The 26,961-nt window shown below is 36.3% G+C and overlaps 1 long non-coding RNA gene across 1 annotated transcript in view; it reads right to left on the bottom strand.

Moving 5' to 3' along the window:
• The window catches only part of LOC123652315, a 43,304-nt gene extending 16,757 nt beyond the window's left edge, over nucleotides 1-26,547 (bottom strand). The window contains exons 1-2 of the long non-coding RNA XR_006741590.1: nucleotides 26,210-26,547; nucleotides 19,716-19,803 (exon numbers count right to left, since the gene is read on the bottom strand). This is a non-coding gene — a long non-coding RNA (uncharacterized LOC123652315). The remainder of the gene's footprint in view (nucleotides 1-19,715; nucleotides 19,804-26,209) is intronic.
• Between the last annotated feature and the right edge of the window lie 414 nt (nucleotides 26,548-26,961).

Below are 26,961 nucleotides of genomic sequence, written 5' to 3'. Positions count from 1 at the left end.
CCCCCAGCTGCTGGCACCGGCTTTCCTCTGGCACCCGGGACCCGGGCTTCCCTCCTCCGGTCACCAGCAGGACCCCAGCTGGCTTCCCTCCGGCCCCAGCTTCGTCAGGAAGGACCTCCTGTCTAATTAGCATATTACCCTTTTATTATTATAGATCCTTAGTTAAAAGTAGCTGAAGTTAAGTTTCCTATGCTACAGAAGTCAAATGTCATCCCTATGATCTAGCAAAAGGTTAAAATTAGAAAATTTAAAAGGGCAGCATTGCTTAGACATTAAAGTGCTTAAAAAGTCATTAGGAGAATAACTAAAATTATGACAAAGGCCATTAGTATTTAACATTACATCAGCTCATGCAACGATGCTGTTTCATTTACTCTGTTAAGTATTTAGCATAGTAGGTGTTTTTTTTTTAAAGAGTAATGAGATGGGAAATACTACAGCTTTAATGTTGAAGCATTCCAAATTCCTGGGCATCTTAAATTTAGAGTCAGATTATAAAATTTACACTAGAGGCCTAAAGCACAAATTCCTGCATGGGGGTGGAGAGCGAGGGGAGGGACCACAGGAGGATGGCCGATGGGCCCAAGGAGGGGGCTGGGCCTCAGCCCCCTGGGAAAGGAGCTGCATCTGCCATCACCCAACCCCCACTTCCCTAGCCCAGTCCAGGCTCGAGGGCCCCAGGCAGGGCCAGGAGAGGTGGCAACAGTCCCTGGGTTGGGTGCGGAAGGGATGGACGCCAGAAGCTGCCTCCACCACCACCACTGCTGCCCTGCACACGATGCAGTTCCCTGCCTCCTCCCTTCCTCCTTCCTAAACTGCTGCCTGTGCCACCACCGTGGTGGGCAGGCTGCCCCCAGGAAGGGAGAGGAAGGGAGCAAGATAAACCCTCGTGTCAAGGGCTGACTTTCAATAGACAGCAGCAAGGGAGCTGCTCTGCTACATACGAAACCCCAACCCAGAAGCAGGTCTCTATGAACGGTTTAGCCCCAGTGGCCAATGGGGTCTGCTGGCCAGTGGGAGGGGCCGGGAGAGGTTGGCTGTGGGAGCACGCTGACCACCATGGGACAGCCCCTGTGTTGAGCATCTGTCCCCTGTGGTCAGTGCACGTCCACACAGGGACTGGTCAACCGGTCATTCAGATGTAATGGTCACTTGGGCTTTTATAAATTTGGATAGTGCCTTTATTAACATACTTTTCAGTATGAGAATTCTTCACTCTCTGCAATAGATACTGAGGCAATAGTGTTCATGTGTATTGAGTTCCTGACTCTCTATATGAAGAAACTGCAAATTTTGCCACATTTGGTGCATGGCAATTTTTCGACACTTAAAGTCTCTATTTTTACTCAAAGGAATATAATGTGTAACTCAAACACTTTAACTACAGATGTGGTTTTTTACTGTCAATTTATCAGACGGAAGTTCTTTTAACATCAGCAAAAAACTGGCACCCAGAAGAGAGACCATAAGTACATAATAATGCATTCTCTAGTGCCAATTTCATACCAAATACTGAAAACAAAGCAAATAAAATCACATGAAGCCATCTTTAAGAACCCATAATTTAGTGCCTACTACAACAGGATAGGTTTTATATAGTTACAAAATTAAACCTAAGTATAATTTTCATAGTCTGTACAGGAATTCTTCTCGTGAAAGAAGCACAGCCCTAAGAGGGACCTCTGTATGGACTTTGAGGGGGAATAAGTCAAATGCCTTGTGACAGCCTATGTTACTGATCATAGGAGTTCAAATATCCTAAAGGCTAAAGAAAAATATGTTTGATTTTTTACTTTAATGAAAAATTGAACAAATAATTTATACCTCTTTCAAAACTGTTTTACCTTTTTTCAAGGGTCTGAACAGATTAAAAAAACAAACAAACAAAAAACACAGAACTTTCCTCAAGAAAATATAAATCCATATAAAATTGTTTAAATGATTACAATGAAATATATTATTTTTTACTCAAAATGCCATTATTATCAATACAATTAGTTAAGGTAAAAATTGTTAACAAAATTAATAGTGTATGGTGCTATAGTAAATATGGCATTTTAAAAACAGATATGTGTACTGATGGAGGAGAAAAAAAAGGAAAGATTTTTATCTTGCTAACTTGTTTGTGTTTTGATATGATCAAAGTTTGTCAATAGAAACTGGTTTAATTATGTACTAAGAGCATAAATTGCATAATGAGCCTGAAATCTATGATGTCTACAGAGACAAATATCCATTGACAAATTGATAAATATTAATTTCCTGGATTCCAAAACACACTTTTAATTAAAATTCAGGAAAAAAAGCAAAGAAGCAAAAAGTACTGTGATTATGCATATATTTACCACAGTAAGCTACAAGAATGTTAAAATGTTGAAAGTGGTGAGCTTTGAATTGTGGGAATATAGTACATCTTTATATATTTACTTGGGTCTCTGCTTTTTAGAAGACATATATCGATATAATGCTGAAGATGTGCATAGATAAGTAGACTTTCCTCCTTTTCTATTGTGAACAGTATAATTTTGATTTCCTCTTATTCTGTTCAAGTCAAACCAAGAGATATGGGCTTGGATTCTGGGCTACTACTGTCTGAGTGAGTGACCTTCCCTGGTGGGTCACTTGCCTCTTTGACTTTCAGTTTGTAGCCTGCACTAAAGGAGCTGTGCAATGCCAGTCTTATTCTCAGATCAGTTGAAAAAGTGGAGGTGTCAGGATTTGGTGCTAGTTTTGTTCCTTAGGGGGAGGAATCAATGCCATTTTTGAGGGAATCATGGCAGGCAAAGCATTGTGTTGGGCAGTGATGGAACTCATGGTCAAGGTAAGCAGTGGGTGATGAGGGACTATGATGGGGGCTGTCAGAGTAGGCACCTGGGGCCCAGAGAGGGAGCAGGCACAGAAGAAGCTAAAGGGAAGGAGGTGTACACTCAGCCAGCAGGAAGGGTGGCTCAGTAATAACCGTTCCCAAGCCATAAGTGTTCACTACTGCTGGGCAGAGAATAGGGTGTGTAATATGATAGCAAGGACCCAGGGTGGACCTTCAAGCAACCATTAATTCTAAAATGCATTCTCTCCGTAATTGCTAGTGAAAATAAAATGGTCAGAAACCCAATCATCTCATTTCAAGGGTAACTCCTAGGATACAAAAAACATGTAATTTGTGATATGATTTGCAATGAACAAAACAAAAGCAGATGTGTTGTCTTTGGGAAAGAGAGTATAACACAGTCTGTGGAAAGATTTGAATTGCCCAGTCTTAAACCTACCCCATGATGTTGCTGTGTTGAATAAATAAGATAATACAGTTAAACTAGAGGCCTGGTGCATGAAATTTGGGCACTTGGGGGTGGTCCCTCAGCCCACCCTGTGCCTTCTCACAGTCCAGGAGCCCTACAGGGATGTCTGTCTGCTAGGTTAGGCCCACTCCCTGCAGGAAGTGGGCCTAAGCTACCAGACGGACACCTTTAGCACTGCTGTGGAGGCAGGAGAAGCTCCCGCCACCACCACTGCACTCACCAGCATGAGCCCTGCTTCTGGCAGCGTGGCGCTCCCCTCCGTGGGCATGCATTGACCACCAGGGGGCAGATCCTGCATTGAGCATCTGCACTCGGGCAGTTAGTGCACATCATAGTGACTGGTCGTTCAGCTGTTCGGTTGATTTGCATATTAGCCTTTTGTTATATAGGATAAATTAGCACAATGCTCAGCACATATTAAGTGTTTTAAAAATGCTTTAATTAAATTTTATTGGTTAATAAGATTATATAGGATTCCACTGTATATTTCTATAATATATCATCTGTATATCGCATTGTGTGCCCATCACCCAAAATGAAATCTTATATCACCATATACTTGAACCTGTTTACCCATTACTATGCCCTTATTTCCTTCCCTCTGGTAACCACCATACTGTGGTCTGTATCTATGAGCATTTGCTTGTTTTTCTTGTTTGTTAATTCGTTGTTTTCAGTTTTATATCCTACATATGAGTGAAATCATATGGTTCTTGACATTTTCTGACTTATTTTGCTTTGCATGATATTCTCAAGACCCGTCCACATTATCACAAATGGAAGTATTTTATCTTTTCTTATGGCTGAGTAGTATTTCATTGTAGATAGGTACCACACCTTTTTTATTCAATCATTTATTAAGGGAAACTTTGGTTGATTCTGTGTCTTGGCCACCATGAATAATGTGGCAGTGAACATGGGGTTCACTTCTCTTACAAATAAGTGTTTTCAATTTTTCAGGGAGATACGTGGAAAGGGGGTTGCTGTGTCATAAAGTAACTATTCTTAATTTTTTGAAGAGCCAACAAACTTTTTCATAGTGGCTGTACCAGTTTACATTCCCACCAGCAGTGAACAAGGGTGTCCTTTTATCTACAAGTTCTCCAACACTTGTATTACTGGTCTTATTTTAATAGGTGTGAGGTGGTATCTCACTATAGTTTTGATTTGCATTTTCCTAATTTCTAGTAATCTTGAGCATCCTTTCACATCTCTGTTGGCCATTTGCCTGTCTTCTTGGAGAAGTGTCTGTTCAGGTTCTCTGTCCATTTTTTAATTGCATTGTTTGAGCTATAGGAATTATTTACATATTTTGCATATAATGTTATTTTCAGTTAGAACAGTTAGAAAAGTGAAGTTGATAAGTGAAGAAGCAGAACAATAAAACTTATGATGAGGAGAAAAAATCAATATATTGAAACTGAATCAAAACTAAAACAGATATCAGCCTTTGAAAAGACATTAAGAGTAATTTCTGAATCCTATATAATCAAAAATTTAAGTAGAGACATGCACAGTATTAAAAAATTAAATAAAGTCTCTAGAAATGAAAACTGGAGTGTCTAAGATCAAGCATATACTAAATACCTGTATTAAATCCCTATTTTAAAAATACTAATTACCTTTACTAAATCATTTACTACAGCTTCTACCTTCAGAAATGAGAAAAAGATGAACAAATATAACTGTAAGTAATCAAAAGTCAGGCAATAATAAAATCAGAAAAGATATCAATGAAATAGAAAGCCAAACAAGAGAGAAATATCAATAAAAATATAGTTCTTTGAGATCAATAAATTGATAAACAGTTAGCTAGACCAATAAGAACAAAAAGATAAAAGACATAAATAACTGATATCATGATTAACAACTGTGACATTTATACAGATTCTTCAGATATTAGAGGAAAATGAAATATTATGAAAAATGTTTTAATGTTGATAAATTTTAAAACTTAGATAAAAGGGAAAATATGTTGAAAGACAAGAACTACCAACGTTCATTCAAGAATTATATACCCTGTACAGCCTTATACCCATTGAATTAATTATTAAAACCTTTTTCAAACAAACCAACAAACACAACTTAAGTTCTAGGTGATTTCTGAAGGAAACGCACCTACCAGTCAAGGATAAAATGCTACCAATGCTATGAGAACTCAGAAAAAATTGAAGAAGTGGGAGTACTTTCTAATTCATTTTATGAGTCCAGCTTTACCCTGACCTCAAAACCAAAGACACTTCCAAGTACTAACAACTTGTATCCTCCAGAAACATCAATGCAAAAATTCTCAGCAAAATTTGGGGAAATGTAATGTATAAAGTGATGGTCTTTGAATGGATGATACTCATTCATTTTTAATTGCCTGCATTTTAGGTCAGGAGATAACTCTCTGTGGGTCTCTTTAGCTTCTGAATGTCTTAAGGATGAGGCATGATATTTGTTTAGGAATATCTTTTCAAGGATATAGCAAACAGCCCAGGAAGACACATAGAGTGTCTCTCTTTAGGTCAAAGGTCAAGTTTTCTTTCCTTGACAAGACTCCATAGTTTCTATCTTTGGAGCCACAGGGCAGATTTCCTTACTCGTCAGTATAAGAAACACACTGTCTCCCTCCATGTTACTAGTAGATATCAGGCAGGTTTACCAACCATGAGGAAAGATACAGCCTTCTAAATGCAGTCACAATCTCCAATAACACGATCCTCAGTGTGTTCAATGTCATGTGCTCCTCTTTGCTTTGCATGGTGGGAAATGAGACTTGGGGCCCTGGTACTGATACCCTTGTCCTCAGTTGTGATAAACTACTCTTCATTTCTGATCCAGGAGTCTCATTGACCGCTACCTGTACCAAAGGAACTTTGGCGGGTTTGTTAGTAATATCTCGGACCATTCACAGTTCTTGACACCACTTTCCATCAAAATAGGTGCAATTCCTTTGAAAACTTAGGGGCCGATAATAATCCGTTTATTATGATCTCCATTAGAGATAAGCCTCTCCCACAAACGTCTTCAGAAGCTCTTCTCTCTATTTAAATCCCTGGAAAGCTGCTTGCCATTAAGATTTTTAGAGCTTCAATGTTTAATAGGGAAATTCTGTGGAGTATATCCTTACGATATTTAATTTTTATTTTTCTATCTGAAAGTATCCATAAAACTCTTCCTTAAAATTCTTGACAGTTTTAGAAAGGGTCTTACAGTCATATATTTTTAAAATGTGCCACAAAAATAAAAATGAATAAAGGTGAATATGTATACCTGAAACTCCAAAGAAACAAGTGTCAACGTTTCAGAAGGATATTTGCGCTATGATACACTGGCAATGCCACTTTATGGAAGTTAGAACCATGCAATACATAAGTACATACTTGTGTAGCAAATGTATAAAGCATATAAAAAATGAATGGTAGTCAGACTCTGTTTTAAAAAGATATATTGTAGAAATTCAGAGGATGGATTAGATAAGAGAGATTACTAAAACAGAGCTGGTGAAGAAGTATTGAGTAAATGGCTGTTCTCCTAGAAACATTTGACGAGAAGGAGTTTAATGAGAACATATTCAATGAGGAGAAAAAGAGAAGAAAGACCAATAAAATATTTCAGCAGGAGATCAATAGGATCTGTTAATCCATTTGAAATGGGAGGCAAGGAGAGAGGTAATGTATATGTATGAAATATATACGTTTTATATGCCCAGCACTCTGCCAGGTGTTTTACATATGCTATGCAATTTAATCCTGATAATAGCCTTGTGTGATACACATATTTATTTCTATTTTAAAAAATGGAAAAAATGAGACTCTTGCAGGTTATTTAATTTGCCTAAGGTCAAATGGCAAGGAAATGGAGATGCCCTATTTGGAGCCAGGTGTGTTTGATTCAGAGGTCATGCTCTTTTCATTTCAGAATGAATCCTAATACATCACACAGCATTTGAATGCTGTTGCTTTGGTGAACGGCAGTGCCATTAACTGAAAGAGGGAATTCAGAAAAGTAGCATGTTAGGCATGTTTTAACTTTGAGAACTTAAGGTCTTGGAAAAAGTGAAAAGCTAAAGATGCAGGCCTGTGCTATTCAATATAGTAGACTCTGGCCTCGTGTGGCTATTTAAGTTTATATTAAGTAAAATTAAAAATCCAGCTCTTTCATCACAATGGCTGCATTTCCAACACTTTGCTAGCTTCATGGAGATAATAGCTGCCATGATGGAGAATAGAGTTGGATAGCATTTTCATCTTCATAGAAAAGTATATTGAATCGTGTTGGTCTGGAGCTTGAATTCAGGAGTTATCATTTGCATTAAATGGGAATGTATTATTAAAAACAATAGAAATGATAAGATATCTCCTATTATTTATAAGCTCTTGGCACCATGTCTATAACTTTGCACACATTACTATCGTATTTGATCTTCATTAAAATCTTTTGGAGTCAACACAATCACCTCTTCCGTTTAACACTGGAGTACTTTAAAGCTCAGAAAACAAGTTGCTCCAAGTTACCCAGAGGCAATGAGAGACTTGGAATGCAAGCACAGGGTCTGGTACCAGGTCTCAACCCCATTATGGTGGTGAGTACAAAGAACAAATGTGAAGAATGCGAAAGAATCCTAAGGCTACATGAACTTTCAACAAAAGAATTTAGAAGCGAAGAGCCTGTATAATGGATTTAAGATCTAATGTTCAGCAATGTGCATATAGTTAATTATACTGTAGTATGCACTTACATATTTGTAATGAGGATACATTTTGTGTTTTGTGATTTTTACCACAATAAAAAAGCAAATCTACCTTTTCTTCTCAAAAATAAAACCTCTTCCACTTATTTCTAAAGAAAAATCAATATTCATTCACTTTTACAAGATAAAAATAGTCAAACTATTCCATGTAATCTTCAATTATTCTTAACATTCTAGAATCAAGTTCCAAAGTTAATTAGATGGCCTTTAACACTTTCATATCTAATTAGGAAGTAAAAACCCCTCTAGATTTTATACGTAGGTCTTACCTTACTAATAACATTTATTGATAGTTTTGTTATATTTATGAACGAGTTATATTTTTAGTATACTAGGTAGAGACCTATTTAAAACTAGCAAATGAAAATTCATTCAGCATCATAGCCTTTTAAGTCCACTAATAACAATGGTCAAGGGCATGTACATTGGTTGCGGCCACATCCCCAATAGGGGGTGTGCAAGAGGCAGCTGATGGATGATTCTTTCTGCTGGGACCGGTTTGGCTCAATGGATAGAGCGTCGGCTTGGGGACTGAAGGGTCCCCGGTTCGATTCTGGTCAAGGGCATGTACCTTGGTTGCGGGCATATCCCCAGTGGGGGGTGTGCAAGAGGCAGCTGATCGATGACTCTCTCTCATCGATGTTTCTAACTCTCTATCTCTCTCCCTTCCTCTCTGTATAAAATCAATAAAATATATTTTAAAAAAAACAATATTTCATAAGTACATCATCTGCCATTTAATAAAACAAAAACTTCTGAGACTTTTTCACTTTAAAATTATAAATCATTACTTTTCACCACCAGAGTACATGCAAGATTTCTCACATTTCCCTATTTTCCTTCCACCTGCCACAAACCCCCGCAGCCAAGTCCAGGAATTGATGAGTCAACTATGCAGGGACTGTCACCTTCCAGGGCTGAAAGGAATTTCAGGAATTATGGAAACTGGAGGAAACTGGTAGTAGTTGGTAGGAGATGCATTTTCGGAGTGAGGGAGAACTCCGTCCAGGAAGCACTAACCCCTTTCTGGTCTGCCAAAGCCCAGGCAGAAGGGCCAGAGGACCCTCCTTCTGGTTTACTTGCCAGGGGCAGAAGGCGACTTCTTCACCCAAGAGGGGGTGAGGAGCCATGATCCTCGCCTGAAAGTCCTTGTGGCAGGGGCTGGCAGGAGGAGGCCTAAGAGCAAAGCTGGTTTTTGTTGGCGGTTTCCACTCCCTGTGACACCGGCAGGTAGGCTGTTCTCTCATTGGAGGGCCCATTGTGGATTCAGAGTTCACTGAGAAGCGATATTACTTAGACTTCTAGCTTTGGAAAGAAAAGTGTGCTCTGCTGGCCACAGATCCACCTTACATACACATTACAGGTTGGGCTTCCTAGATAATACTACAGGCTTAGTTTATTTATTTTGTATAATTCTGAAGGTAGGAGTGGATATACCAAGGATAGAATTAGGTATTCTGGGTTGCCCTGCTCAAGATCAAAATCATATTCTTCTTTAATATAACTCCAGAATTGTGTGACAGACTAGAAAAATCACACCAGACTCAGTTATGCAGCAGTTCATATCCCATTCCCCTTGTGTGGCAGGAGGTGATTGACTAAAACCATTTCAGTCACTTTGGAATGCCATATTTTAGCATAGAAAATTCAGAATAAAAAGTCAATATGCAAGAGTATTATCATTACAGGGACTATAAAATGGAGGTCAATGTTTGGTATTAAACAGTTGCCCAATTATGGTGCCAGAAATCTATTTAATATACCAGGGTGAGTTTATTAATAGGGAGGGTTAGCCAAGCCTATGTGACTCAGTGGTTGAGCATCAACCTATGAACCAGCAGGTCACAGCTCAATTCACAGGCAGAGCACATGGCTGATTGATGCCTTGATCCTCAGTAGGGAGCATGCGGAAGGCAGCCAATCAATGATTCTCTCTCATTGAAATTTCCATCTCTCTCTCCCTCTCCTTTCCTCTCTGAAACCAATAAAAAAAATATGTTTTTTTAAAAATAGGGGAGGTTAAGTCACAATTACTCTGGAAACTGATGACCTTTAGTAGATACTTCAAAGACCAATAGGTTTTAGGAAGTGTTATGGGAAACGATAAAGAGTATGTGGGTGAAGTTTGAGATGTGGGTTAGAGATGAATAATTAATAATAGTTAATAAATGATATCTGTCTGGCCTCCATAGGTATTGCTGTCCAAAGTAGAAGGGCAAGAGTGAGGAAATAATGGATTCTGTGTTGGAAGTTTGCAATAGATGAGATTCATTTCTATCTTGATCTTTCAGGGTGGACATTTATATGGTTTTGTGTTTGATCATATGCACACACTCACATGCATATGCACATTATCATTTCCAAATGAAATTCGGGGTTTGGATACCAGATAAAATTTTCTACTGTATAAAAAAATAACAATAGAGTATGAATATATGCATTAAACACAGGAAAGAGAGACCCTTAATGCACATAGAGCCAGATCATGCTCAGGGGTCTAATGTTTAGAAGTGATCTAGTTGAACGCACATTCCATAGATGAGACCTATGATTTAGGGACTTACATAGCCTGCAAAAAATCCTACAGACTTTGGTTGCTCTTTAAGCCTGGGTGCTTGTGTGACACTTTAAAATAGAATCTCAGGACAATGTAAGAAAACGTAGTATAGTTGTTTTGTTCCAGAAATAAGAATTTGCTGAACTACTTAGTATGTGATTGTTGACAATAAATATTATTTTTTATAACTAATTATTATACCTATGTTTTTAAATTCAGGAAAAAAGTTACTGGTTTTAGATAGAAGGATTTTAAATGTATTTTTGGTATGTTTACATTTATATAGGAATTATAAGCAAAATAGAATAAATAGAAATCAACATAAAACAGTTCCTTGATTTGATAGCCACCTGTGCTGGAAGAAGATATTGGCAGAATATTCTGCTTGCATAATCTTCAGACACTCTTTGATCTCAGAAATTAATGTAGTAGTAAGATTCCCTGAATTAGGTCCATTTCTGACTTAGAAATGAATCAGTGATTTCAAAGATGTATAGAAAAGATAATACAAATTATTCTGTTGATACCAACTTATAATTTTGTTTTACTTCCACATTAATAGTCTTCCCAATTAAAAATACATTTTTGTAATTAATCATTACTGCATAAAGTCTTTGGTTCTTCCAAAAACCAATGTTGCAAATGACATCAGCCTGATAATATGTTCTTGGTCCTGCTTCGCAGGACATAGAAAACCATAGATTGTTTCATTTCAGATTCTATATGTTTTTCTCATGATCCACAAGCCAACAAGTTTATCTTGAACTTGAGTATTTTCTAGTGGATATTTAAAATATATTCTTTACGTTTTGATAACCTTGGATTTTATGATTTACACCTTAAAATGAATATGCATGAATTTGGTTGTGAGGTAGGATTCATCTTTTGTTCTAGCCTTTGCAGTAAGGTTTTCCTATGCTAAGCAGAAGTGAATGGGTGAATTCCTAATTAAACATTTGATCTCTAGAGAGAAAAATGAGAAACTCAAAAGACTTCAGCTGTGTGCACCAAACTCAAATATACAGCTGCTTCCCAGGGTTCAGGTACACCTTCTAACTCCAAGTGATGATGGCATATATACATGTGTGTGTTGCTAAATGGATGGTTTTCTAGGGAATGGGATGACATTACAACAAAGCTTAAACTTACTCAGTTAATGTGGAGAAGATGAGATCCGGACTCGAATTTAGCTTTTCCATATGTAATAGTTGCTTTAAATTGTTATCTCATTTACTATAGTACTTTGTGGATACACGTTGAATCACTACTCACAGTGATATTTTAGTAGTTAAACTTAGTAGAGTCTGAATGATTTTTTTTTGTTTTCTTTAAAGTCTCCATCTATACATCTGGACAAAATATTCTAACTATATAGCCCAAGACTCAGTGAAAGGAGTAAAGTCAGTTTGAAGCCAAAATAAGTACTTAAATCATTCACCCATTTATCATTAGATGACACATATCACACCTCATATGGAGACAATAATTCTGACCTATCCCAGGAAATTGTGAGGACAAGCCGAAAGAATAGGACGGCGTGCTTACACAACATGGAGCAGCTACACAGACATACACATATGAAACCAGATGAGTGTGTCTACGTGTAGCCTTCAATTTCCAAGCCTTCCTGTCCTCTTCGATGATTGGCCTAAAATGTAGGCTCAGACACAGAAAATAACCGAGCAGTGTAGGGTAGCACAATTAGATTGTAAGTAGAACCACGTTCCGAATAGGAAGCAGATGCATCCTCGGAGAAAAACAAAAAGAATGTGAACTCTTGTCAGCAGCCAATGAATCAATCGCTTTCTTCTTACAAGGGTTATGTTCAAATTGTATCTACCCTAGTTGGCAAAGGCTAAATTCGAAGAGCCTGTGAGCTGAAATGGCATACTTTTAGACAATTGTAAGAGAAGTGGATTTTTTTTTCCCCTCTAAAGAGACTAATAATTATTTTGCAAATATGCTGCTGGTCTTGAAGCAAAATATTTTGTTTTTTGTTTTTTTCTTGCTAGCTGGTTCCAGGCAGTAACCCAAGTGCACTTAAAAGCAGCCCTCCCCACCCCCAAAAATTTTCATTTGGTGATTGCCAGAGGCTAATTTCTATCTATTTACCAAGATATAAATAAGGACACTATTTTTAAGCACATTCACTTGTTTAATCTCGTATCCATTCTGTTCCAATGCAACAGTTTATGGTGGAGTTTTGTCATTGAAAAAAATTGTAGCATCTTTTATCTGACTAAAAAGGACCTGTGTCTAGTTTGATGATGTTTACCAATTGTTGAGAACCACAACTGTGTCCAGCACACCTTCTGCAATACTGTCTGTGTTGTCAGAACATCCCTATGAGGAAGATATGGTTCTCCCCAAATTATGGAAATACTGAGTCTTAGGAGTAAAGTAATTTGTTCAATGTGGATTATAAGAATTCAAAGTTTATAGGGATTCAAACTCAATTCTATCTGACTCTGCAGTGCATTATACATTATGCGTTGTGGCTCAACAATTGGTGTACTCTATTATTTTTTAAGGAAAAACAACTAATATATTCAATATATAAATTTTAAATATGTTTTCATAATTCTGAATTTTATGTGGCGCTAACCACACATATTGCTTACAATGGCATCCAGGAGAAACCCTTTAAGAATAGTGTCTGTGTTACTATTGAAAAGAATGTATGTGCTCATCTTTTGTCTATTTCCACATCTGAGTAGCTGAGTGCTGGGTTCCTTTATCTGCTGTAGTCAAATGCAGCTGGAATATAGGAGACTAGACATCTAAAAAGCTTCTTTTGTGCAAAGCAGCATTTCTGCAGAGCAGAGTCAAGCTCATGGTCTGATACTTAACGTGGGCTGGCGGGAGTGAGATTGACTATGTGATACCATTTAGCTGAAGAGGTTTTCGCTTCAGAAAAAAAATATGTATTTCTTAGGGTAAATGTGTCTCCATTAACAAATGCTTTACCATACTATTCAGCGATTTTGATTCCTCAAGGCTACTTATTAATTATAAGAAGGAAACTCATACCTTACATTTTACCTAAGCAGAATTTATTTCTTGCATGAGCAAAAATTTACTTTCACCTCAAGCACAGAATAACATATTTGAAATATTCACCTAAGGGTAAGATTTTTGTCCCACTTTACATTCTTGCTGTTTACCCACTGAACCTAAACTCTCAGATTTACATTAAACCATATGCCATGAAATATAGAATCCTTTGATAAATATATTTCTTACAAAACTCAGATTTCATTTACTATAACTCCTAAATAGAAGATTATTGAAATTTCACCAGAAAATCAATGTTCTCACCCTACATGCACCACAAGGCCTGGGGTCGGTCACAGAATTCATCTATTTTGATTTCTTCATAATTAAAAAAAAAAGTGGATGAAACCACCTTCAAGCTGAAATACATTAATTTTCTAGTTGGATAATACAATTGAAATTCAGTGTGTATATGAGGCTACCATACAATACCAATGCAAGTGGGTATCTTTAATTTTTTTCAACCTTGCTCTCTCCTTTTCTTCCTTTTGTGCCCAATGCAAATTTGTTCAACCTTGCTCCTTCCTTTCTTCCTTAAATGCTTGTGTAGGTTGCCCCTTAACTATGGCATCATTCTATAGCACCTAGAAGTGTGCACGTGAATGTAAAAGTTAAGTTAGACTTCCATCAGGGGGAAAAGTAAAATCTCTTCTGTAGAAAGCACTGTCTTTCTAAATTGTCTTACTTTGCCACAAAGGCTCACGTGGTGTCTGGCCCTGTCATGATGAATCCACTCATCTCCACACAGTGGATTTCACAACTTTCTGTTTCTCACCAAAAAAAATATATATATATATATATATATTAGGATATATATATATATATATATATATATATATATATATATATATATATATATTAGGATATATATATATATATATATATATATATATATATATATATATATCCTAATAAGGTATTAGGTCAGACATCCTGGCTAATTTGTCAAATGGGTGATAAATCTAGGCAAAGTTATTCCAGCGCTTAACTTGAGAATAAAAGCAAGCATCCCAACAAAGCTTTTAGAGGATGGCACTCACCCAGCCTAGTGAGGCCATGGAGGTAGCACAGTTTTGTTTGCAACTTTGAGATATAAAAGCCCTGCCTATTTGTTTTCTCCCCAAGAAGGGAAGTTGATGATTTGACAGTTATTCTGGCCTTTGACAATGCGTCTCTGTTCCCCTTTTTGCTGGGGAGATAACTATTCTTTTCCAAAACCCAATGGGTCGCCACAGCAAGGTCAAAAGAAGCCCCTCTGCCAGCAGGATGGGGGCGATAGGTCTCCGTTCTTTTCTCTCAGACTTTCTCACCTCAACACTTCTGTTTGACCACATCTCTTCTCTGAAGGAAAATCCCAGCATCCTTAATTGAATCGGCAGGAACACGTATTTTAGCTCAAGTTTGTATTTACTGATGTCAGGTGCACAAACTCAGTAATTGTCCAAGCTGGTGCCTCCTAGAATAGTCTTTCTGCCTAATTTTGACTTATTCTTCTTTTTGCTATTAATTTATATCTTTTTTATTGTGTTCTTATTTAAGGTTTTTCCAAATCCTATTTGAAGTTAGCAAATACACACACACACACACACACACACACACACACACACATACACACTAGAGGCCTGGTGCAGGAATTCATGCACAGGTGGGGTCTGGTTAACCTGCCCTGATGCGGGCCAATCAGGGCCAGGCTGGTAGGGGAGAGGGGCCATAGTAAGTCTGTGGGCCCTGCCCCTCTGCCCCTGATGGAGGGAGGGCCAATTAGGGAAGGGCTGAGGGAAGGAGAAGGGAGGAGGCCCTGCCCTGATCAGGCTGGTTGGCCAGCCACAGTAGTCATCATAGAGACCAGCCATTCTGGTCACTCCAGTGTTCCAGTCCCTGGCTATATATATATATATATATATATATATATTTGAAAACATATTTGTGAATGTCATTTTTCACTCCTTAAGAAAATTAGAGAAAATTTATAATGGTGAATATTCAGAATTTTTTTTAGTATCATAGAGTCTTGGTTCTAGTAAATGTTAAATTAATATATATGGAACTATTTGCATTGTTAATTCATATTCCTCTTATTTCTATAACTGTATTAGTCCACTGATTAACATTCTATCCATGTGGTTGTATGTAGGTTGTTTGTAGTATGCATGTGTGCATATAAGTAATATCTTGACCAGGTGGGATAACTCTAGCTCTGCTTACTATTCTCTAAATCCCTGCTATACTTATTTTGTCAGATGATTTTATTTCTAAAACCATTCTTATTTTCCTGAAATGCCCTCAAACTTTGCCTACATCCTGGCCCACCCATATGGTTTCTCAAATGTAAAGGAGACTCTGCTAAGGGTCACCTTTGCACGTTACAGTCGCTGCTGAATTATCTGATTCCTTGTCCTATCAATTGCCTGCATTCATTCTTGTATCTTCCATGTCCACTTGCTTCACATCTTCTGTCGGTCCTCCAATTCAAGCCTCTACAGCATCAGGACATAATCCTTCCTTACATCTTTCCATCTACTACTCTGCCATATCTCTCTGATTTTTCTCCACCTGTTTCCATCTGTTAGGGCTGCTGTAACAAAACACCATAAACTGGGTGGCTTATCAGTGACAGAAATTTATTTCTCACAGTTCTGGAGGTGGGGCAATCAAAGAGGAAGAGGCCCACCTATACCATGTCTACCCATGGTTATCTATTCTCTATGGGGTGGGGACAAACATTCAGACCATGCACCACTTGTGAACTCCTCTTGCTTAATACACATATATTTCTTTCCCTCCCCCCCCGCCATCTAGCATCCCCTCAAACACACATACTTCATTGTATTTCACTAAAGCTTCCATTTCCAAACCCATTTCTCTCATTCTTAACACAATAGATAGTGAGAGATTTAAGATTGGTACTGAACTTTGATAAAAATTAAGTTTTTCTTTGATATACTTAGTAGATGCTAGAGCTCAGGCTAGCCACTCAGCATCCCTCCCTAGGTGACTGGAGAAGCATCGGACCAGGCACATAGCAAAGTTCATTCTCTTATTAACCCAAATTAGTTCAAATATGGGAGTGTTAACAATCGTCCAGGAAGATAGCAACACACACAAAGCTATCCAGTGGGAGGAATGGGCCTTTTCTGTGACACCCATAGGTAGAATAAGGAGACATGAGGCTGTGGTGGAGTTTGGATGGGTACTGTGGATTGAGTGTGGGAGGAGGAGCTGGGCCCAAGATGTCAATATTTCGGTTAGAAATGAGCCAAGTGAAATGTTAAGAGAAAATAGTGAGAGATTTAGACGATTGCATCTCTAACATGGGCCTTGGAGTGTTCAACACTCTTCATTATCTCCCTGTTACTTCTAACAACATTACACTCCTAAAACAAACAGAGACCACTGACAATGTGGTTTGAACCTGTGTTCATAGGCACCCAGTCTCTACAAAATAAATTGCTCATCATTTTCTAGACCAAAAATATCCTTTCTCATTATGAGGTTTTTGGGTTTTTTTTTTCTTCCTGGTCTTCTTGTTCATATAAAATACCCTATCAGATATGACACATTTTGAAAATATAGTTACCTATTCTTGACTTTTTAGTTACCCCTTCTGGAGTAATTATTTCTGTACTACAAGAGGTTCTTTATTTTTAAAGGACAGATCACACATTACTGAGTTCTGTGAACATCTGTTTCCATGAATTTTTACCTCACTAGTTTATTAGCATTTCATGGTGAAGGAACACATCTTAATTTTTGTGGGTTTTTTTTTTTTTTTTTTTTTTGTGTGTGTGTGTGTGTGTGTGTGTGTGTGTGTGTGTGGATGTATGTGTGTGTCCCTCACAACCTAAAGAAATTGTGTGTTTAGCTTTCCCATGAATTGTGGACCAATATATAGCTTAAGCCACAAATGTTCCTAAGAAATACATTTTTGTTTTAGTTAAGGAAGCAATTCAAAAATCTGAGCCCTAGAATTCATGATTTTATAAAATTCTTAGTTAGTTACCTCATTATTAATCTAACAGAGCACTATCCTGAGAACAAACTGGGAAGGGCTAGACTCCTTACAAAACGCCAAGGGTTTGCAATGAGTCTCAGTATAATTAACTCATATAGTTTTTGCAACAGAATACAAAATGTGCCAGGGTGGAAAATATTACTTATCACTCTGGAAGGCAAGGTTCCATCACACTCGGGGAAATTTTGCTTTCTTTTGAGGTGCCCCAGCATTTAAAGCAGAAGCACAGGACAGGACGTGACCTGATTTATATTCTACTCGGTTCATTGAGAAATAGGTCCTCATGGTCATAGCTAAGAAAGTTAAAAGTTTTGGAGAGGGAAGTAATGTATATTTAATCCTAGTCATTAATTTCTTAGACAATATTTAATCTGTAAAAGGTAGGAAGAAGCCTGCATTTATACTTAGTGTTGCCATTGACCTCTATAAACTCTTTTTATAAAACCTAAGAACTTCCAATAGCAGAAGTGGATTTTAATACTTTTGTTACAGATTTTATAGGGACATCAAAAGACTTCTCTTTGATTTTGTTTTCCCTTAAACGTTGACACTACGCCTGAATGTCCACCATAAGCCAGGCAATAAGTTTCTCTTAAAATGCTTCATATTCAAGAGACAATAGGAGAGTTAATAACATTTTCAAGTTAGAAATGTCACAACAGACATGTGTTTCCATTCATAAAGTATGTCATGAACACATACAAACTATCCTTTGTCATCTGGTTCTGCCCCATTTCAAAAATTATTCTCTGCTATTAATTAGAAGTGACTACAATTTGATTAATCTCAAACATGTGTCACAGAGGAACAACGGGGAGAAGTGAATTCAATATTTTTCCACTAAGAGTATACACAGTATTCATTGAAAGAAGCCAAATATGTTTTTATAAACCAAAAGCTAGTATTATCACACTAACTGAGAATATTGTCAGTGTAACACATTCCTGTTTATTTGAAATATTACATTCACAGAAGAACTTAATTATAAAGCTTCTGAGACCGTAAATGCAAAATTAGGTGAACTTCTCTCTTTGTTTTCCTCCTAAACTCTTTTTCTGGAATCTATTTCTTCACCTTGAGAATGCACCTGATCTTGGTCCCTTTTTGATTTTTTTTATTTAACTCTGTTGGCAAAAGCTTCCCCAAACCTTCAAACTCACAGTAGACAAATCCACTTTGACTTAGCTGAGAGAAAGGAAAGTTTCAATTAACAAGTGGGGAATGTGTCTTTTGCTTAATTTGCATTATCATTATTATTATGGGATGTGTACTAAAACATTCCTTTTCTATCAACATGCTAATTAAATTTCTATGAATGCACTAAGCTCCCTCTAACCAGATTACAAAAGAAAAATCATATGATCAAGTAGTTGTGAGTTAAGAAACAATGATTCCATTTAGGTTTTTCTGTTCAACTTTCCAACAACAACAAAAAAATGTTTTTTTTTTCTTATTACACAGCCTGCAGTAATAAGTGAAATATAATCCTAATTAATTTTTCCTACAGCTGTGTATAAATCAATAGCTACAACATCCCAAAGGAAATGCACATTGCACCGTCCTCCAGGTTCCTAATGAATGCAAATAGAATGACCTTTTTCTGACAACTATGAATATTGTTTCACAATTTTACCATTAAAACCGCTGCTATCAGCAATTCATACAGCAAACAGGAAGCTACAATAGTTGTAAATAACTATTCATTATGGTGAGAAAGGAATGGAAAAACACTAAGTCTTCATTATGCAACTTTTAAGCCTGGAGTCTGATTTTAATACTTCATTTTGATATGAAAATTCTGTGTAAAATGTAACCGAGTCTTTATTTTAGTTCTCTATTTTGGAAAAAAAACAACAACACACAATTAAAATCACTCAGTTCTTTATGTAACTTAATTGATATTTTCTATATTGAAAGGTTTTAGTAAATAAAGATTTCTCAATCAGTACTATTGCAAAGTTCTGAATACTACATTCAAGTGTTAGAAGACTGTGGTTATAGTCCATGAAAAATACCTGGAGGAAAAATGTGCATAGAAAATCCTATTGTTGTACTTACCAAGACATACTGCTACTCATGTAATGAACATGATGAATTTAGAAGCTTTCCAAAGAGATAATGACATAAGGATGACACGTATGGGAACCTGAGACAAGGGAGAGAATAATTCAACTGCATTATTGTCCATTTTGACTGAAAAACCACTTTAATCCATAATATAACATAATGGTTTGTCCTCACACTCCATCCTGTTCTACTTCCCACAAAACGTCATCATAGCCATGAAGATGTCTCATTAAGTAAAAGTTAAATTCAAATTTTATAACAAAAGTAGTTAAGAAGTAAATAAAAGAAGTAGTTAATTATGTCAAACCTAATTCTGCTGATCATAGATCTACATACTGAAAACTCCCATTGGAGTTCACTAGAGCCAAGAATATAATTAGCCAGTAGAACTCAAACACTCATTAAAAATAGGACTCCCCAAGTTGCAACCAGTTTTTAAAAGGGACTCACAACAAGAGGACTTCATTTCTTTCTCTTTTTAAAAAATATTTTATTGACTTTTTACAGAGAAGAAGGGAAAGGGATGGAGAGTTAAAAACATCAATGAGAGAGAAGCATTGATCAGCTACCTCCTGCACGCCCCCAATTGAATATCGAGCCTGCAACCAAGGTACATGTCCTCAAGTGGAATCGAACCTGGAACCCCTCAGTTCATGGCCCCATGCTCTATCTACCAAGCCAAACCGGTCAGGGCAAGAGGACTTCATTTCCCTGAAATCCAAAAATCATTCTTCTACCCTCTATTCTGGCATTACATTTTATACTTCTGTGCAGGACCAGGAATGGCCATCACATGACTATGTGATATCCCAAATGTGCATTAGAAAGACATGGGTTTACCTAGGACATATTTATAGATATATGAATTCACTTTGGTAAGTAGTTGTTCCACCGTGGTAGCATAGCATCAACTTCGTATAATTCCAAGTCTGAGAGTTGTCTGAAACCCCTTTTAAACAATTTCTTGAAACAGTTAAGGAAGCATTTCTGTGACCATGCGGCCTTATCAGTCACAGAGAGCGTCTTCCAGCTGTGTGACACGGTCTCCACTCAATGACACCTTCCGAAGACGTCTGTGCTCTCACACCTGCAATGCTTTCCCGCTGAAGATGAAGCCATGCTACGTCTCACTCAATATCGATCTCCGAGGCCTTTCTCCCAGTCCTTTTCCCAGCGTGGTCACTGAACAGTATCTGAGTTCGATAGGAAGATCAGCTGCTCATCCACTTTTTTGCCAAAGCAATTTGTATTATGGATTTATTTTAGCAGTCTACAGTGGCAGTTGCTGTTTTTACTATTTAAATGCTTTGATTATCTGACCTTGCTTACTTTATCTTTCTAAGTGCTAGGCACGGGCTTTAACATTGATCAATACGCGGGGATTCCTCTACAGGATTACGTTGAAATCAATCTCAATTCAGACATTTTTCCTTCTTTTTTTATGTTTATTACTTGATCTGTCTTAATTGCATTCCTTATTGAGGGAATAAGTTTAAACACATACTTTATTTTACAGACCAGAATCTTCTCAGATCCACACATATTATAAAAATACCCTGTATTTTGTATGCATTATTTTATTCATTCCTATAATATGAAAAAGGAAAAGCTTAATTACTAGGTATTTTATTCAAACACCTTTGCATTATAAATAAAAAGCCTAGTCCATTAGGAGAAAAACATAGTTACATATATTTTAATAACTGAAAAATCTTGACACACATTAAAGTGCTATATTGATTATGATAACTGTGGAAGTTCAACAAGTGCTGGCTACACATAAATGTGCTTGTAAGACTTTTTATAAAACAAATTAGCACTCCATGAAATAAAGTAAAATTCTAAATATGTGTACCTTTAGAAATCAGTAAAAAACAAACCATAAACCTGTTGATTATCATAAAAAATAATATTTAATATGTATGAGAAAAGTTTATCAGCTTCACCCTCATTATTCAGACTGAATGTTTTATCCATTTTTTATTTTGGATTAAGAGAAGCAAATTAGAAATATAAAATGCTCTGAATACTTTTAAAATCAAATCTATGAATTTCAGAATCAATGATCTTAGAATAAAAATTAACTTCTAAAAGTCACTATTTAAGGCATAAACTTTATGGACTATGAATTATATAACCATTAAAACTTGTTCCTCGATTTTTTTTAATCTAGTTTAATCATATATCATATCTTCTGGGCTGGTGTAGTCATATGAAGCACCTGAATTTTATCTTTAAATCAATTGATTCTAACATTACATTTTTCAAAGTCATAAATAAAAGAAATCCAGGTGTGATTTTAATAAAAGGAATTGATGTCATTGTTTTTTAAAAACTTCCCATTTTCAAATCCAATCCAAGTCTAAATATATCCATTACCAGCTCAAGACTAAAATTACAGTGAAATATTTTCCAGATATCTACACTAGAATATAAGATCTACATTTGGCTTCAATGACCAAAACATTCAAGCAGTAAAAAAACTTGAGGTACATAAACATATGATTATACACAGAATATATGCAATATGCTCACCTGTGCAAATACATTTTTATCTAGACAATTGTTTAAAACTCTCACAGGACTATAGAAATATGACATATATTCTTTCTCTCACTCTCTCTATACAATTATTTAACACTCTCACATGACTATAGAAATATGACATATATTCTCTCTCTTTTTCACACATATATTTTCATACTTTGAACTTACTGGCCAAAATGATTTAGTATTTAATACCTTTCATTTCAGACTATATTATAGATTATTATTATAATAATTTTTTTCTGCTACTCACATTAAATGATATAAAGTATAAATGAATAAAAACAGTCAATCACAAGACAATGCATTTTCATAATTACCTGCGTGAAGTGAGGGTAGGAAAATTAAGGTTCCTGAACATAAAAAGAATTAGGAAAATATGAAGAAATTTAATTACCAAATAGTTGCCATAATGATATTTCCAAAACCTGTTATGAGCAGTTAGTTCCTTCCTACTGTTTGAGGCCAAATAGCATTTGAGAGAAATCCTTTTCCAGAAAGTTTTGCGTCTCTGTAGATCACAACCCTGGCCAGACATGTCCATACTTTTTTCCTCGAGTGGGTAAATGTTAAGAGAGAAGAATTCAAGTTTCATGATGCAGCAACACAAAGCTGGGAAGTGAAAATTATGTTGCAGCGGAGTCTTGAAAATATGACTGTAAAAGTTAATCAATAAAATGTCTATTCCTGTCTATTCACCGGAGGCCGCAGCTGCATAGCTTCGCTCAATCGATACTACAAATTATTACGATTTCCAGGTTCCCACTGGACATTCAGAACAAATCTTTCAAGTGTAACAGGCTTATACTGAGTATATGGCGTGTGTTCTCTGCATTTAGTTCGGAAAGAGGAGGGGGAAAATAAAATGTAAAGTCTCCGTGTTCTTTAAAAATTCCGCTTTATGGAACCAATAACTTACGGGTCATATTTTAATGTTAAAAACAATCTTGCTTTTGGTTGCCAATTTTTTTGTGTGTGCTTCTTTTTTTTAACTGTTTCTTATTTAGTTAATACACGACTTAACCTGGCCAGTTCTGAATGGCTATTCCAAAGTGATGACTAAAAAAAATTACCCTGATATAATTACTTATCACAAAGTCACTTAGGCCCAAAGATAAATGCAGAACCCTGGTGTACATCTCAGATTGCATCGGGTATCTTAAAATACATGTTCATGTTATTATTTTTTATGACTTAGTCCTACATTTTAAAAATCAGGTTTCAGATTTTTCCCTTTCTTTTTTTGTAAAATAAAAAACATATAATTTCAGAAATAATTTTCTCCTCTTTTGAAAAAAAAAAAAAGTCCCAGAATATTTTGTTCTACTGCGATCCTCTGTTCTTAGCAGGAAAAGTTGTAATTCTAGATTCTGAACTCCGGAACCCCTCAAGCCTCTGACCTCAACGTTATGCTCCATCCATTTCCCTCTGCATCCCTGCATCAGAACCCCAAGACTTTTCCAGTTGAGGGGGCGGTGGGGTAGGGGACTCACTACAGGACTGTCCTGTCTGTGACACCTGAAGTACCTTTTCTTTCTTCCAAGTGGTACACAACATGAGGTCTGGCACTGCCCAGGACGGAATCAATTGGTAAATTTAATCAATTCATGTCACCTGTCGATTGAGTGAGGCGAAAACGTAAATAAATAAACCAACTTTTTTGTTTGGTAGGCCATAAGGCTTTCACTTTATTTCTCATTTAAAGAGTGTTATATATTTTTCATGGTAAGACACATGTACCTAGTACCAACATATCCTGTGACAAGGTATGTGGAGGCTATATTTTAAAAGATGAAGCTGTTTCTCCTAAGACACCATCATTGCTTTGATGATAACCATTTATCTCTTTAAAATTCAGCCATAACTTTTTCTTATAACATGTCATAATAATACAGGGGTGAGCAAGAGTAACTGTACAGTTGTAAGTATGCAAAACAGTTTATTTCGACATTATTACTTATTCATGATTATATTATTTTTTTTTATTACAACTGTTAACATACTTATGCCTACCCTGTTCTTAAAATTTTTTTACCTTTAAGGTACTTAATTGCTTAAAACCAATATAAATAAATTTTTGTAAGTTTGATACAATTTTAACTACTCTCTTGCATGAGAGGTATATGCTGTGCTCTCAATTTCACATTAAGAGAGAATATTGTACTTACTATCACGATCAAGCTTTATCGGAAAATAAAATGGATGAATCTAGATCAAGCATAGAGAAATTGAGTTTGAATTTTCATTGTAATCTAACTGGATGAATCACTGGTTTATTTACTGATAAAATTTAAGGTTCAAAGCAGGTCATTACTTGCCAGTTTTTAGATCAAAGATGATATTTTTTTGTGGGTATACAGAATAATGTACCTCTCTAGTGATGTTTAAGTGCAGGAAAATGTTGGCTTTATTTTAATAACATTAAGTGAACATCACACACTGTCAGTTTTATATTAGTGTTCAAAACCATTTTTATATATTTTTTGTTCTCTAAATATACCTTAAACATATTATTTTCTAATACAATTAAACTTTTTAAAAAGACAATAGTATTTATAACAATACTATATTACATAGCCATTCCAAAAGACACTTGCCCAATATGCTTTTCATCCTGGGTACAAATGTCTACCTTTTAATATTTGTTAAATGTGGCTTTTTTTGTTGTCTGAATTCTGGCAGCTGACTAAAGGAACATTAATTGCAAACAGGGTGTATCTGAGTGTTTAATTTTATTTAGAAGCATGTAAAATGTCACCCTAGATTGTGAAATTATTTTAGTGCCTTATAACATTAAATCATGAGATTAAAACACAGAAATAAATTCCTCATGAACAATTTCAAATATTTTACCTTTAACGTTACAAACTATAAATCACAAAAGAATTGTACTTACGTTCATCACACGTAATATTTTGAAATCCTATTGATAGATACATCAAAATATGCAGTAAGTCATGTAAGTTTAGAAGCTGGCTTCCAAAGATCATTGAATATCAAATGCACATTTTAATTTTGGCCTCAGGATTGTGTTCAAAGAGATGAGTGGCAGGGGGGAAAAGTTTAAATGCTGTGTTTTATTTGACTGTGATTACTCCATGTAACCAAAGTTCGGTAAGTAAAGTGTAATTTTTAATAGAGAGAAAGAGAGGGAGAGAGGAAGATTGATTCATCTGGGCTATGCTACTTTTGTAATTATTAAAATAAAAAAAAGACTAAAAAAATCAAGCAAAAATCACAGAGCATAAGAGCACTTTATCAGAGCACTCAAAAATGAAACCATATTATGTTTATTTGAAAAGCAAGTGATAAAATCTGAAAACATCAGCTCAGGTCTAATAATTGCATAAGGATTTAGATGAAAAAGGTTGAATACAAGGTGTCTCACTAAGAACAGCTTTCTGGAACCTTTCAAAACAGCACGGATCTTTATGACTTTTCTTCATAGTTCCTTATGTGCCTCCATCGTCTGACCCAAAATTCGACTCTCAGCGTCTCTCAGTTTAATAGCGCCTTGCTTAGAGCTGCTACTTGAACAAAAAAGAAAGGCAACAAGAGCCATATGTAACCTTTGGACTCCAGAAACAGAAAGAGAAGACCATTGGCAGATAGATGCTGCGGAAATGCTGCCTTCTCTCTCTTGCTCCTACCTTGAGCCTTTCTTGGTCGTTAACAAGAAAGCTGACTGCCACATCGTTATTTAGAATCTGGACTATGACAGTTACAAGTTTCAACATGTGCCATTTCAGTTAAGAAACATTGCAAATTTAAAGCTTATCTGTTTTGGAACCAGCAATTCCTTGAGCAAGCTAGCACATTCACACACAACCTTTAGCAAGACACGGAGAGTTAACTATTAAGCCACTAAAGTCACCCAAGGACTGCCTTGATTTCAGTACGCAAAGTAAAACTTTCTGAAATACTCAAAAACAACTCACTTGCAATCACTTTTTTCTTCTTCAGAGGCCATAATCCTTTCTGTCACTGTCTTCGGCTCTGCCTGGGCTTTTCTACTGTTCTGTTCTTGGCGAACTGTTTCTGCTATTTGCTCAGTTAGCTGCTCTTGAGTAGCTTTCAAGCTGGATTCCATTAGAAGAAGTTTTTCATCTTGACTGGCAAGTTCTTGGGCTGAAAGATAAAACAAGAACATTGCCGCTGAAAAAGCCAAGAGCATGGTTTTTTTCCCCCCCTTTTTGTTTTGGGTTTAAATCGTATGCAATGCAACTTTGACGAAGATTTAAGCAGATCCTTCTTGTCAAAATACAAGCTCATGCCTTCAATTTTCAGCTCCCTTCATTTAAGGCCCAAGTAAACAAAGGTATGTATGAAGGAATACAAGATGCATAGCGGTAATCTCAAGTTCATAAAGCATTTAAATTCAACAATTAGATGTCTAATCAGACAACATTGGCTGAGCTTATTTGGGGAGACTTCTGCTCCTACATTAATAAAAGAATGATGTTAGTATATAGCATTCATGTTTTCTCTTTAACATAGATCTCAGATATATGTATATGTATACATATATATGTGTGTGTGTGTGTGTGTATACATATATATACCTATATAGCACATAGACAAAGGCTGATATGTTATAAATTATGTCAAAATGATGGCTTGCCACTGATTTGCTTTCATGAGCAATATGTATGCAATGTAAGCACTTTTTCAAGGTCATCCAATAGGTGGC

The sequence above is a fragment of the Pipistrellus kuhlii genome, unplaced genomic scaffold (assembly GCF_014108245.1).
Source record: "Pipistrellus kuhlii isolate mPipKuh1 unplaced genomic scaffold, mPipKuh1.p scaffold_m20_p_14, whole genome shotgun sequence".
In the NCBI taxonomy this organism is placed as follows: domain Eukaryota; kingdom Metazoa; phylum Chordata; class Mammalia; order Chiroptera; family Vespertilionidae; genus Pipistrellus; species Pipistrellus kuhlii.
Note: the sequence above shows the minus strand (reverse complement) of the source record. Positions and strands in the feature narration are given on the sequence as shown.